This window comes from Coffea eugenioides, chromosome 5 (assembly GCF_003713205.1).
Source record: "Coffea eugenioides isolate CCC68of chromosome 5, Ceug_1.0, whole genome shotgun sequence".
Lineage (NCBI taxonomy): Eukaryota > Viridiplantae > Streptophyta > Magnoliopsida > Gentianales > Rubiaceae > Coffea > Coffea eugenioides.
This window is the reverse complement of record NC_040039.1, coordinates 39,870,777-39,884,994: the sequence shown is the minus strand read 5'-3', so window position 1 is coordinate 39,884,994 and position 14,218 is coordinate 39,870,777.

Sequence of the window (14,218 nt, the reverse complement as noted above, 5' to 3'; positions counted from 1 at the left end):
ACACAAGGCCATAGCAATTAAAATCAAGGAACATATAAATACCAATAAATGAAGAAAATAATTAAAACAGATTCGATCTCACAGTAGTTGTCGAACCAAATCGTCAGTTGTCCCCTTGACTAGAAAAGCTTAACCACGCCTCATGAGAAAATCTCCCCGTTGGGGAATATTGTCGAACACCTGGCGTGTGTCAGAGGCCAATCTAAGGAAAGAAAGAAAAGAAACTAAAACTAAAGCCCTCGATGTCTTTTGCTTCTGTACGTTGTCCCCTTTTAAAGCAACAAAAGAAAGATAACTAAAAGCTATCTAGGTGGTCCCCACACATGTGGACAAAGCCTCCAAAGTACTTCTTTCTCCAAGTCTCTCTACGTAGCTTCTTTTGAAGAGCCCAAATGACTAAATGCCTTTCACTAGCTTGTGGTCCCCACCAATTCAAGGGCCCAAGAATTGAAACCCTTAGAAGTTTCCATATTTTCCATAAAATCCCTCCTTTTTGGTAGTTTTCTACTTCATTCCTGAAATTAAGTCCAGATACCAAATATGAGTAAATATTAACAATTAAGCAATATTTGGCAAGGATAAAAAGGGAGATTAATAATAAAATAACCAATAATTAACACCCTATCAGGCATGGGTTATTGCTCACGAATTAAAGCAACTAAAATAAAAGAGTGATTTTTTGATAAGCATAAATGTACATTCAAATATGCACAAATTATATATGTGCACATACGAGTGCCCTTATATACACATAACGGTTAATTTGTAATTTAGCTTGCAACAAAATTTTTTTTTTTTTATAATATATGAATGATAGCCCTTACCCCATTTACAAATTTCTTAAAACTTACCACCTATTTGTGTATTGGCAGGGTCTCAGCATCTTCAAGATAACTTGGCCTGAAAATTTTGGTTGTCCAAGATTGTAAGCTAAAAGGATATCATGCCCAATTAAATTTCGTAATATTGAACATTTTTCTCACTGCATTCATATTATATATAGCTTTTCGAGGCGCAAAAATCATAGATTACTTCCTTTTCTGTCATGGATTGCTCTCTTCATGCTTTTCACATCATTGGCATTTTTGGGCAAGAAAATTGAATTTTATCATAGTTGCAAATTCTTATCATTTTCTTTTTGGATGCTTACTATTAGATCTTGTTGAATCTAAGTCAAAATCCAAGTTTTGGTGTCAATTTTATGGTACAAGCAAAAGGATAAATACACATATACATACTATGGGAACCAATGATATTTAAGTTAAATTTGTCTCTATCCAAGTTTAGTAATTGTAATAGACATTCTTTGAAGAGAGTGTACAGTATTCAATAGATTTTTTTTTTTTTGGATTTAAAAGTAGATATATACTTTTTGGATTTAAAAATATCTGCAATTCTTTGGATATATCTGTAAATGTAATGGTTTGAATTCCTAACTTTTAGCCAGAGTTGCATCTCATGCTTTGCAAGGTTGCCAAAGACAAATTGGTTGATAATCAAAAACAATTCCACTAGCCATCTTTGAACTTCCTTCACGAGGGCCCGTAAGGCCATTGGTGGTCTGCTCCGCTGTTAGTTCAACTTTCACCATCCTTTCCTCAGCACTCAACAATCATTATACATAATCTTGGCAGAGTCTCAAGGTTTTCAGCTTCCTCAAGTTTTCTAGTCAGTTTCAGGTATAATGAGATCATATCCATCTGAAATTTGTAACTGTTGGAGTTCTTCTCTTATTTCACCATGTTATACAAATAGCTTTGCTTGGCACCAACATCTTGATTCAATTATAATTCATTCATCAAAACTCAACGATTATAGTTCTTGTAGTAGCGAAACATATACGGATAAAATATAATACAAATTTTTTTGTCTTTTGGCAGAGTCAGGCGATTCTCAACTTCTTCAAATCTTCAAGATTACTTGTCCTAATTTCAAGGTACAATGATATCACACTTGATTTTTTTTTTTTTTTTTGTGAAAAAATCACATTTGATCTTGAATCTGTAAATTTTGGTAGTTGTTTCTCATTGCATGATATTATATTTAGCTTTGTGAGGCCCGAACATCTTGGTCACTGGTTCTTCTTTCAACACATGGAGTGCTCTGTTCCAACAGAGGACAGAATGAGATGATCCAAACCTGGACCTAACTGATACTAACAAAACTAGATCCGAGCACAGGATGGATCTATAGGAGTAAATTGATCCTGTCGAGTGTGGAAACATATACGGATCTTGGCCTTAATCTGATAACTTAGAAGCTTTTATGTAAAATCTTACATTTTTATAAAAGTTTTATAACAATTTTTTTTGTTATAAAAAAAAAGATGCATATCAGTTTCATTTACTAAAATGCTTAATTGAATCAGCATAATTGGACAACTTCATGTTTATACGGTCTTCTTTCTACCAAATCAAATGTTTTAAAGCACGTTATGAGTTTATGTACGGATGGGATGAGGAGAAGTCTACTGTAGTACTGTAGCATCCTTCCTTTCAATTTTTTTTTTTTCAAAAAAACAAAAGGAAAAAAAGGAAAAATTGTTGACATATTTTTATCTAGGTAGGGTGTTTTGAGACATTTTCTTCTTCTTCTTCTTTTTTTCGGAATTAAATATTACATGAGAAGAGAGTTTCTACTAACTCAATATCAGCACAGACAAATGAGAATTCGTAGGGTAATGTATAGAAGTGTTCGGTGAAATTAATGAAACACCGAAATTTGTGGGTTTAGATATTCTATGATCAATTCAGTGCTTCAAAAAATAGTTTTTCTTCTAAGTTTTTCAAAATCAATCTTCGAAAGTTTTTGTCATTTCTTCAAATATTGAATGAAGTATTCAGTCAGAAGAATTCTAGATTAGCTAATAGCTGAACAATTATTGAATTGAGTGAAAAACATTTTCTTTTTCTGGTTATTAATCTTTACTAAACTATGTGTTGACTAAGTTCCGTTGGCAACTTTTGATGTTTCTCTTCAATTTTAATTTTTGGATTTCCTTCAATTTGCTTTATGCACCTAAGCTTGATATATATTTAAATTCTAGATGCTACCATTTTGGGGAAAAGCTCTGGCAGAAAAGACGGGGGAAAAGGTGATAGAAAAGACGGTACAGTTCGCATTAGAAAATTGCACGGGAAGGAGTCACATGGACAACGTGCAATCGGTAAAAAGGAATTGGCAAGAATTGAGTTGCAAAGCATTTGACGTAGAACAAGAAGTCAATGGGGAAGAAATGTCAGGTAAAAAGAAAAGGAAAAGTGAAGTTGACAATTGGTTGAAGGACGTTAAAAAGTCAAGTCCTGAAATTGATGCATTGGAAACAAGAGGATCATCTTGGAGGCTTCCACTAAAGGAGGATCCTGTTGGAAAGCTGCAATTTCAGGTGAAAGACCTTGTTGATCAGAGCCGTCATTTCGATGGGCTTGTGCTCGATAATTATGACAACATCGGGGAGCCATGCCTGCCAACCAAATTGTTTGGAGTAAAGTTCGATGAAGCTTTGAAGAGAATTTGGCCATGCTTGGTGACCGATGATATATCAAGCATTGGGATTTATGGTATGGGTGGAGTTGGTAAGACCACACTGGCGAGGCACATTGAGTACCATCTTTTAAAAAAGAACAATTATCGGGTGCTTTGGGTTACTGTATCTCAAGACTTCAGTGTCACCAGCTTGCAGGATAAGATTGCCAATGTCTTGGACATTAATCTATCCAGTAGGGACGAGGAAGACGCCAGGGCAAGAATATTGCGTGACGCATTCAGGAAAATGCTGAAATTAATAGTACTCATATTGGATGATGTTTGGGAAGAATTTTGTTTAGACAGGGTAGGGATTCCTCTTCATCCAAACAAGTGCAGATTGATTTTGACTACACGGTCACTGGAAGTGTGCAACAGGATACAATGTCAAAGAAAGTTTGATTTGCAAACTCTAGACACAGGCGAAGCTTGGGATTTGTTCAAGTATAAACTTGGCAGAGAGCCCTTGCTTCAAGGAGATTTGGAAAGTATTGCCAAGTCCATTGTGGAAGAGTGTGATGGTTTGCCTCTTGGCATTATCACAGTGGCTGGAAGCATGAGAGGTGTGAGAGACATTTGTGAGTGGAGAAATGCACTGGAACAATTGAAAACATGTTCAATAGGGTATCATGAGATGGAACGAGATGTGTTTCGCATCCTGGAATGGAGTTTCAATCGCCTGGAGAAATATGGAAGGCATTGCTTCTTGTATTGCTGTCTTTATCCGGAAGATTGGAAAATAATAATAAAGGGACTAATAGACCGATTTATTTGGGCAGAGCTGATGTCAAAACGGGACTCAAGACCAAAAGCATTTGATCAAGGGCAAACGATACTAAACAAACTGATAAAAGTTTGCTTGCTGGAAGAAACAAAAGATATCATGGGGTATGACTGTGTGAAGATGCATGATTTGGTCAGGGACATGGCATTAAGGATCACACATGGAAACTCCAAATCAAAGAGGAGACATGCACCACGATTCTTGGTGAAAAGCATAGGAAAGGGAAATTCTAAAGTAACACTGGAACCAAAAAAATGGACAAAAGATCTCCATGCCGTCTCCATTCATTCAGTTTCATATGACAGTGCAGAAATAGATGTTCCACCAGCCTGGTCACCAAATTGTCCTAAGCTCTCAACCTTGCTTCTTTCTCGGGTTTCCATAAAAGAAATCCCAGATTCATTCTTTCGGCACATGTGTGGACTTAAAGTTTTGAAGCTATCTGAGTGCCAAGGTATAACAGAGCTGCCTAATTCTGTTTCAGACTTGGTGAATCTCACTGCTTTGATTTTGAAGGATTGTAGATGCCTCCGATCTGTGCCACCACTGGGAAAGCTCAAACAATTGAGGCATTTGGACCTATCCTTGACTCATATTCAGGATTTACCTCAAGGTTGGGAGTCACTGGTCAACCTCGAAAGGCTTAACTTGAACGAGTGTCGGAATTTAAGTTTAAAGATAATACCAAAAGGGACATTTTCCCAATTTCACCGTCTTCAACTGCTATTATTGCCATGCAGTGGTAGGGTACAAGTTAATGATTCGGAAGTGCTGAACCAATTAGAAAGTTTTAAAGGATGTTTGTCTTTTACGGACTTCTATAAAATTATTCGGTGGCCAAAATATTATAATATTTATATCAATGACATCTTAACCGAGAATCCGTTTCCTGAACTTGATGAGGACCGGCAACATTTGTATTTCCATCGGTGTAAGCTTGGCAGAGGATTGAACTATCTGCCAGATGATATGAAACGTCTGATAATCCTGGATTGTGAGGGCATGGGCATTAGGCGCTTGTCAGATGTTTTTAAGAATTTTATAAATTTAAGCCACTTATCTGAATTGGTTATTGTGGATTCGGTTGGAATAGAGTTCCTCTGGCAACTGTCCTCTGCTTCTCCATGTGATCAGTTGGAAGTCTCATCTTTTAGCCCGCTTTGTCATCTCGAATTGCTACGCCTCTCCATGTTGCCAAATCTGGTTGGTCTTTTTTATGGAGAATCAGAACCATATTTGCTTCCAACTGGCACCTTTTCTTCCCTCAAAGAATTGGAGATCATTATATGTCACAACATGAAGCAGCTATTCACAGTGCAGTTGCTGCAGAACCTTCAAAATCTTGAAACATTAACAGTTAAAGATAGTGAAGGACTGGAGGAGATAGCAGCAGATGGCAATCGAGTAGGACAAGGAGGAGGAGAAGGCATCCAATTGAATTCAAGTGGAGCCACAGCCAATGTCATCATCCTTCGGAAATTACGGAGGTTGACTTTGAATAGGCTGCCGCAACTGAAGAACATTTGCAAGGCAGCCATGATCTGTGATTCAATTGAGGAGATTACAATATTTAATTGTCCAAACCTAAAGAGGCTGTCTTTGTTTCTTCCTACCATCAACGGACAACCATCTCTTCCTAGCACTCTTCGTAAAATCAGGGGATATAGAGCATGGTGGGAATCGTTAGAGTGGGACAATCCTTGTGCCAAAAAAGCCCTCGGCCCAATTTTTACCACACAGTGGTGGGATAAGTGAAGACCACCTATTTGATCAAAATCTTGACTGGTTCTCATGTACGTGTTTTCTCCCCTTTCTTCCCATTCTTTGAGCATTTTTCCCCAAAATGATCTACTTCTCCACTAGCATAGAATTTGCTATTGTATAGGAATCGATATTAATTCTTTCCGTATTGAGCTCAAGTTTTTTTTAACTTAATTTGAGGTGTAGAACTGCTAACACCTTTTCTTCAAACTACCTTTCTTATAGCGCTGAACTACGAACTTATAATCTGCCTCATAGAACTTTTTAATTTTTTTCTTATTTTTGTAAAAATAAATAATTTATTTTACATGGACAAATTAGTAGAACAACAAAGTAATTTACACGATTGTACTTGCGTTACTAATCAAGTGTTGTTTGTCAATATTTCTCAGGTCACTAGGTAGCCACAAAATTCCTGCAGCAAGAGGGGTGATGTTGCAAAAACAACTGTCCGTAAAAGACGTGCTTCTTCTTTAGCTGTATTACAGTTGCTGTTTTTCATCATGTTTTTCATACTGGAGCAGTGATACAGTTTTTTGTAACTATTCCTTGATTATAAACAAAACTGTTGTGGGGTAATATGACAAAATTTTTTATCATATTGCACTCTGTCAATTTAAACCATTCTATATATGCGGTTTTTGCTGATTTCCATTTCAAGCAATTATATATCTAGTTCCACTGATAATTCTTTAGCTAAATCCTTTTTATAACATTTGAATCCCTTCTTGAGTTAAGTATCTACACTTAGAATAAATGAATAGCAGAAGCTTTACATCAACTTTTCTATGTCACTTGAGCCTTTTATGTCCTGCTTCTTTGGCAGCAATTATTTATAAACAGATCAAACTTGTATGGAATGATTTTTTTTCTTTTTCAGAAACAAATGTAATAAACAAAAAAAAAAAAAAAAATCAGATGCAGTTTTGTCTTGCAAGAGCCATTCAGTTTGTATGTCATCGGGTATGGTATTGGCTATTGTTGTGAAAAATCAGACCATGTTTGAGATGGCCAGTAAAGCAAGCCTCAACTTGCTAATCTACAGTCTTGCAATTTATGAAGAGGCACAATCGAGGTTAATAACTTTCAATCAAGGAACAATCAAAACTAATTTTTTTCCAGTTTATAGTTGATTGATTTCAGTTTGAGCCTAATTCAGAGTCTTCACACTACAGAACTCAGTTATATGCAACCAATAAAGGAACAAAGGACAAACAGAAATTGGTCAAGGGCAGGAAATATAACATTAGTTGCTGTACAATGAGGTAAAGGAAGGAATGTGGTTTCAGATAATGTAACCACATCAACTAGTGATTCACCTAAAATTATTCTTCTAATGAAAATGATTAACAAATATCGCAATGTCAGGACATCCGTTTTTGTTTTAAGGGGTCAAAGGATCATCTTTAAGTGCCTGATGATGTAGAAAGAAGGATAATATCTGCTAAAAAAGGATTACTCAGTTTAGTGAACTGAATGCTAGTTGATTTCATTTCCATAAAGGAATTGACCTGCTATTGTTAATAGAGCATCAACAAGTACTCCTACCTAGTTGAGCAGATGTTGCTATGGGAATCTCAGGAAGTATATTACCTACAACATAGGAAGTCAAATGCAATAAGAGACAAAAGGAACAGGGAAAAAACAAGAAGAACAGGAGAATTTCTCAAATAGCTGGCTGAAGTCTCAAGATAACAAGCCATAAGCTACAGAGGACATTATTATATTATCCAACAAACAAAGAAAAGAAACTGCTTGCGTACATGTGCTAGTTTTATTGCAGGAAGAAGCAGAAACAAAAGGATCAGAAGGCCAAGGAGCTACAATGTTATCATTGAGATCGCAACTTCCAGTAAATGTAACATGCGAAGGCAAGCTAGGCAAGAGGCAACAGGATTCTGGAGAATATGTGTGGTAAACTAATCAAAGGAACACAAAATTGACATTCATTGCTAAATTAATTTTTATAAAGAAAAAGTCTGATATCTTATAGATCAAAACATAAAGAGAAAGATAAATGTTATATATGATATTGGATTATTTGTTGAAACTATTACCTTTCAAGTAAACTACTGAAGGAAATCAGTTCTCAGCAGATTGCACACCATGATGATCCACAAATTTATGGAAGGAAAAAAAATCCTGTAAGTAATGTTTGGAAAAGTGACCCAAAGTCATATATTTGCAAGATACAAGGGAATGCGAACCTTGAGGTGAGAAGTCCGGCAGCTTTATACACATTGCTGGATATGCTAGCCCTCTGCAACTTCATACCAAGCAAGGAAGCACAATTTTCTGCATGCAAGTTAGTAATAAAGCTTTGCTCTTGCAAGTGAGACATACAACTCTCCATGGCATTGTAGCAAGATGTCTCATTATTCACTTGATCTCCGCTGTCTTTGAAAATTTTCAGCAATATTTGGAAATACCAGTGGGCAGGCTAATCATAGAGTTGGATGAAAATATGATCAAGACACTCTTGCTTTAGATGAATTATCATAGTTTACCATGCAAATCATAAAGACGCAAGCCATTATATGTGATAGGCTGCAGTGGTGAAAGTGCCTGTTGTGTTGCATGAGGCTGAAGATCTTTATTCGGAGGGACATAATAAGAAGAAATGAAATGCATTTTTAGTACTGCATCAGAACCGCCTATGGACTCATATGGACTGCTCATCAACAGAGGTACATCTGCAGCACATATAAATATATGAATTCATTAGAATTTAGAAGTATATACATCAGATTCTTCAAAAAAAAAAAAAAAAAAAAAGAGCCATGTGCATGTTGCTTTCTGTCTAAATTTCACAATAAGGAGCTTTATGACACACACAGATTAGAAATTCTTATTCAAATGTCAGTAGTAGCCATCAACAGGCCATGATGTCAGTTTACTGGATCATGACAAATTTGATAGCAAAGTAAACGAATTTCAACTTCAAGTACAGAGTGTTGGATTACGTTGTGAATTGAAATAGCAGGACAAATCTTAAATGCTGGGAAAAACTTGAATAGTGCTTTTCAACTTTCATCCTTTGAAAGATTTCAGATCAATCAGACTTTAGAACTAAAAACTGATCAAGGGAATCAAATGTTGTAGTCCATGAATTTGGATTCTAACTCTTTGGCACAAGTCCAATATATGTTTCTAAATGAACAAGATGGCTATAATAATTGATAAAGATCAAAAGTGCACATAACTTGTAAAATTAATGATTCTACTAAAACTGTATATTTTACAATAACAATTCGGTACATTCTGAAACATTTCATCTCATCAATCCTCTCTTTTGCTAATAGTTTCATTTTATAGCTCACTGTTTGATTATAGCTAGCATTCTTTCCAAAGAAAACCGGTACTGCAGGATTTCAAATCTCAATGACTTTTCTAATAGATACATCAGCTTAGTCGAATATTAAACTCTAGATCACAGTAAGATCACTTCTTTTTGAACTCTCATCAACGTAGTTTAGCGAAAAGATATAGTCCATATAATTAAGAGATATTGATAGTGTAAAATTTAGCTACAAGAAATGCAAATTTACAACTAATAAACAAATAGGAAAGCATTCAACAAGTGCAGTACTCACAGATATCAAGCAAGAGTAGTTGAAGAACAATCATTCTTTGCACAACCACTCTTATTACTCTACCTTTGTAAATTGAATGGATTTCGAAATAAAACCAGATAAAGTGCTTGCCCTGAGTGTCTATTTGTGTTTATTATCTGCATGAACACATGGAGCTTTAGGCACAACCATTCTACACATATTATAGCTCTAGGGGCTAGGCCTGACCAGCAAATTTGGAAATTGTGCAATTTTCTGTGAATAAGTTGACATCATGAGTTATTCACACAGTGCTTCTGTTTAATTGACTTGTTCCTCTAGTTTCAACGAAAAGTACAAAGTTGCTTACCTCCCAAAATCATATTTGAGGCCAAATAATTACCCATTCTAATTATTTAGAGCAACATAGAAATATCTCGCATAATTTTTATATCATCACATACATGTTGTAATAATGAAAAAACGTCTCACATATTTTGTATATCATCATAGACATGTCCAGATAGACGGTAAAAGTCAAAACAAAAAAAAGTTATGTAAGAGTCAAATTTTTAAAGAGAGTAAATTTTTTATGCAATGTATAAATGAGCGGATGTAAATGCATGACACTTAATCTAATTTCAAATTTAAAATTCACTTTTCCCATACTTGACATACATCTATTCTTGTCATAAGCATAAAAAATCCTCTACACTAACAGTGCACAAAAACTTAATTTTTGAAAATACATGTAAATAGAACAATTATTATCTCTGACCCAACCCCCCCTCCCCAAAAAAAGATCTATTCTAGTCCCTCTGGTCCCCTAACCTTGTGCTCCACTAAAATTTGTCAAGAAATGGTGGACTTTTTAGGCAAGAAGAATGATATTTTATTTGGCACACACAACTTTGTAAAAGAAATAAAGCAAAAGATAGTCTATCTTTCATTTTTTTATCCATTCCAATGTTATATATACTTTATTGTATAGATTCTCGTGTTTTCTCAATCACTTTTTGTACTTAAACAGTTTTAATAATGTAAGTAAGGATTGTGTTAGTGGATAATTTGTAAAGAACCTCTGTAAGCATCTTATAGTTTTATCGTTCCAAAAGCATGCCTGACTCATAATGATGATCAGAGCTGAATTCATCTAAATTTTTTATTATAAGAAAATAATAAAACCAATGAGATTTCCCACCTTTCGCAATTAAACACAAATCACAAAGGGTAGCAAGTGACAACTAGATACATGATCACTATAGTGCGAAGCATGATCACGGGATACTCACTTGCTGATTAACCATAATTAGTCCATTGCTTGAGTAGACTGAGGAGCCACTATTTCCTCCGGCATTTAAGGAATCAGAGGAATTTGGACCGTATGATAAAGTAGGAAATGCAAAAAAAAACTTGAAATTAAACAAAACCCTTTCCTTTTTTTCCCTTCTTTTAATGTCTAACATTTATCTTCATGTTTAGAACACGTAAAATTAGATGGTTGTAATTTGGACCCAGCTCTCAAAAGAAAAGAAGGTTTGCTTGTGTTTTAGTTTTCCATGTAGTTTTTTTTTTATTTTTTACTCTTAAAGGTTTGATAACTTGATAAAAAAAAAAAAAGTCAACAACAATTTGTCTACAAACTGACATAAAAATTACAGAAACCCAACTTATCAAGTAAAATGACGGTGTCAAAATGGCACAAATTGGAATCATACTTAATTAAGTGAAATATTCAAACTTGGTAGATTTTAGGGAGATCCCAAACACTGAAGGCGTGGTCTTAACCTCTAGGTTCTTATGTTGTAAGATACGCCTTTGGTGGGACAGCATTACCAAGCCTCTCGGTAAATGGTTATCTTATAGCTAGATTGAGACTTTGGAGGAGGCATGCCGCCTTTCTTTCAATTGGGAGCTCAGAAAATTGAGGCAATTTGGAATGATTGAAGTGTTACATGTAAAATTACATGATAAAAGAGTAAGAAAAAGATGCCAATTTATAGACTATAAATCTTTTATCCTACTCTCTATGTCAATTTTTATTTTACTCTATATTTTTTCCATGTAACATATGAATATACGACATGCTTTATTCACAAATTAAGTAGGATGTGTCGCATGTAAAATTATACGACAAAATAGTTGGATGAATATTGTGATAGAAAGTGAGATGGTAGGTTTAGAATCCAAAGTACTCTCTAAATCCTAAAGAGAAAAACTAAGAATGCAAATAAGTAAAACGTCATCATATTTTTTTGTCTTACATTACCAAACAAGACAAAGGGGTCATGCACTAAAAATTGGTTTTTCCTTTCCTTCTAATTAATTATTGGATTTGACTAATAGATATCTGGAGTGTTAATTTTGACAAAAGTATAATTAATTTGATAAAGGGCCCCATTGATAGGTACAATACATATTAGTATGTGCATTCATATGTTAAATTAGATGTGATACAAAGTCATAATTATTTACGCCTCAACATTTTTCTCTCATGAACCCTGAAACTAGACTTAACCTCTAGAGGAAAATCTTAAGCCCTTTATCCGAAAGGAATGTAGTAAGTTCCTAGGCTTAACTGCAATAAACTTAGGAGTAACCCCATCAGCTATTGGTCTACATTTTGGGCTCTTGGCGAAATCCTAAATTTCAGAATCTTTTAGGAAACTGTAAAATAACATTGGCTGGAGGAAGCAGAGAATTTAGAGAATGAATTCATTGTGTTGCAAAGAAGGGCACAACAGGAGAGCCATTGGAAAGGTTTCTTGGTTGGAGTTCATGTGAGAAAGATGCAAGATCAGGTAGCAGCACTTACTGATCAGAGTCGGAATTTCAATGGACTTCTAATTGATTGTAACATTGATTCATTAGTGGAAAGAGCACGAAGAAACCATAAACGAACAAGATCATCGAGGACAAATTTTGCTGGCCAAGAATTGGTTTCTTGGCCAAAAACTTGCATTACATGTTACCAAATACTAATTGGAGGACAAATTTTGTGACAATATGAGCCTCTATTGCGCGATTAATATTTCAAAATTAGACACAAAATTTTTATTTTCTTTGTTTCCGTCTAATTAGTTAACACTATGTTGGATCATCGCCCTCTTTATGGAGTAATGATATGGCAATATTTTAATGAATAAACACTAACTTCTCTTCAATGTAACTTTTAATGCTCCAATTTTACCTTAAATACTTCGTACAAAATCAGTATGATAGAATGTCAATCTCAATCAACTAATTGAGAACAGCTAACGAAACACATCGAGAAGAATATTATTTTTGATAAACTTTTCAAAAGTTCTCCGAGATGGCCACTAGTTGCCAAAAATTGCCAGGATTACTTACTATATTTTTCTGCATCATGTGCTCCAAGTTTAAATTACAAAACTTGAGTTTCTCTGTCTCTCTAAACTAATCTAAGTTAGAAGAATTGTTGCATTGAACTGTAAATTAAATTGCACACACTTCTTCTGCTGTCTGTGGAATTACACTGACCTCCTTAAATTTTCATGCCATATTATAAATGCGTTCCCTAATACGATCGAACTATGGATCACATCAGGAATATTCTATTATCGTTATGCACCATTGATAGGCATAAATTGCTATCATTAATTTTCATTTATTAGTAAAAAAAATATGTCGGAACTTGCACAATTCTTGAACAAAATTGTCATTGGAGTCCACTAGAATTCACTCAAGAAGGTGGAGCAGATTGAGAGGATTGAAGGGATAGACATCAAGAAAGAAAATCAATTAAAGTTGAATTTTTCCTTTACAAAGACTTTTCATATGCGTATAAGGAAACTTAATCAAACTGTAAAATTTTCCTAAACTCAACTTTTCCAAAATCGAAACTTGCATCATTCAAATTTGTGAAAAAGAATGATGTGGTATTGAACTTCCACATAGGAGTTGGTACACCAGTAATGAAAATAAAGGTGAGATATATTGTTTCTCCTATACTTTCTTTGCCTTCCTAATTCCATGCTTTGCAAGAAAGAACCAAATTTTGAATAGATAAAAAAAAAGGACAAAAGAAGAATAAAAAGAACCAGAAATTGATTAGATTTAAAAAAAAAAAAGGAGGAGAAGAAAGAACCAAAAATTAAATAGATAAAACAAAGAAGAAAAAGAAAGAAGAAGGAGAAGGAGAAAGAGACACATTATTGTACATATCCATGACATAGCCTCCTTACCAAATCTGTTGTCGTCTTCGCTAATATTAAAAGAAAGGAAAATTTGGCACGGCATTAGAGCGGAAAAACTCTGCAAGCATGGGGTTGAAGAAAGATTCTTCAAGTCAACAAATGCTAAACTTTGTTTTATGGTTTACAAATCTACAGTTCTCAATGTTTATGAACATTGATCGGCTTCTCCTATCTCAGCTTGAAATTATATATGTGATCTCCCTAATCCAACTGCATGTTATATCCTAAGCCTTCCCAGTAATGTCTTCTTTTTTTTTTATTACAATGTAGACATCTATCTATGAAGTTGGGGAAAGTGTTCCCTGTCAACAATTGAACACCAATCAATATCTCCATTTTTATCTTCTCTCTTTAGTGTTAATTGCGTTCTCAATCATTCA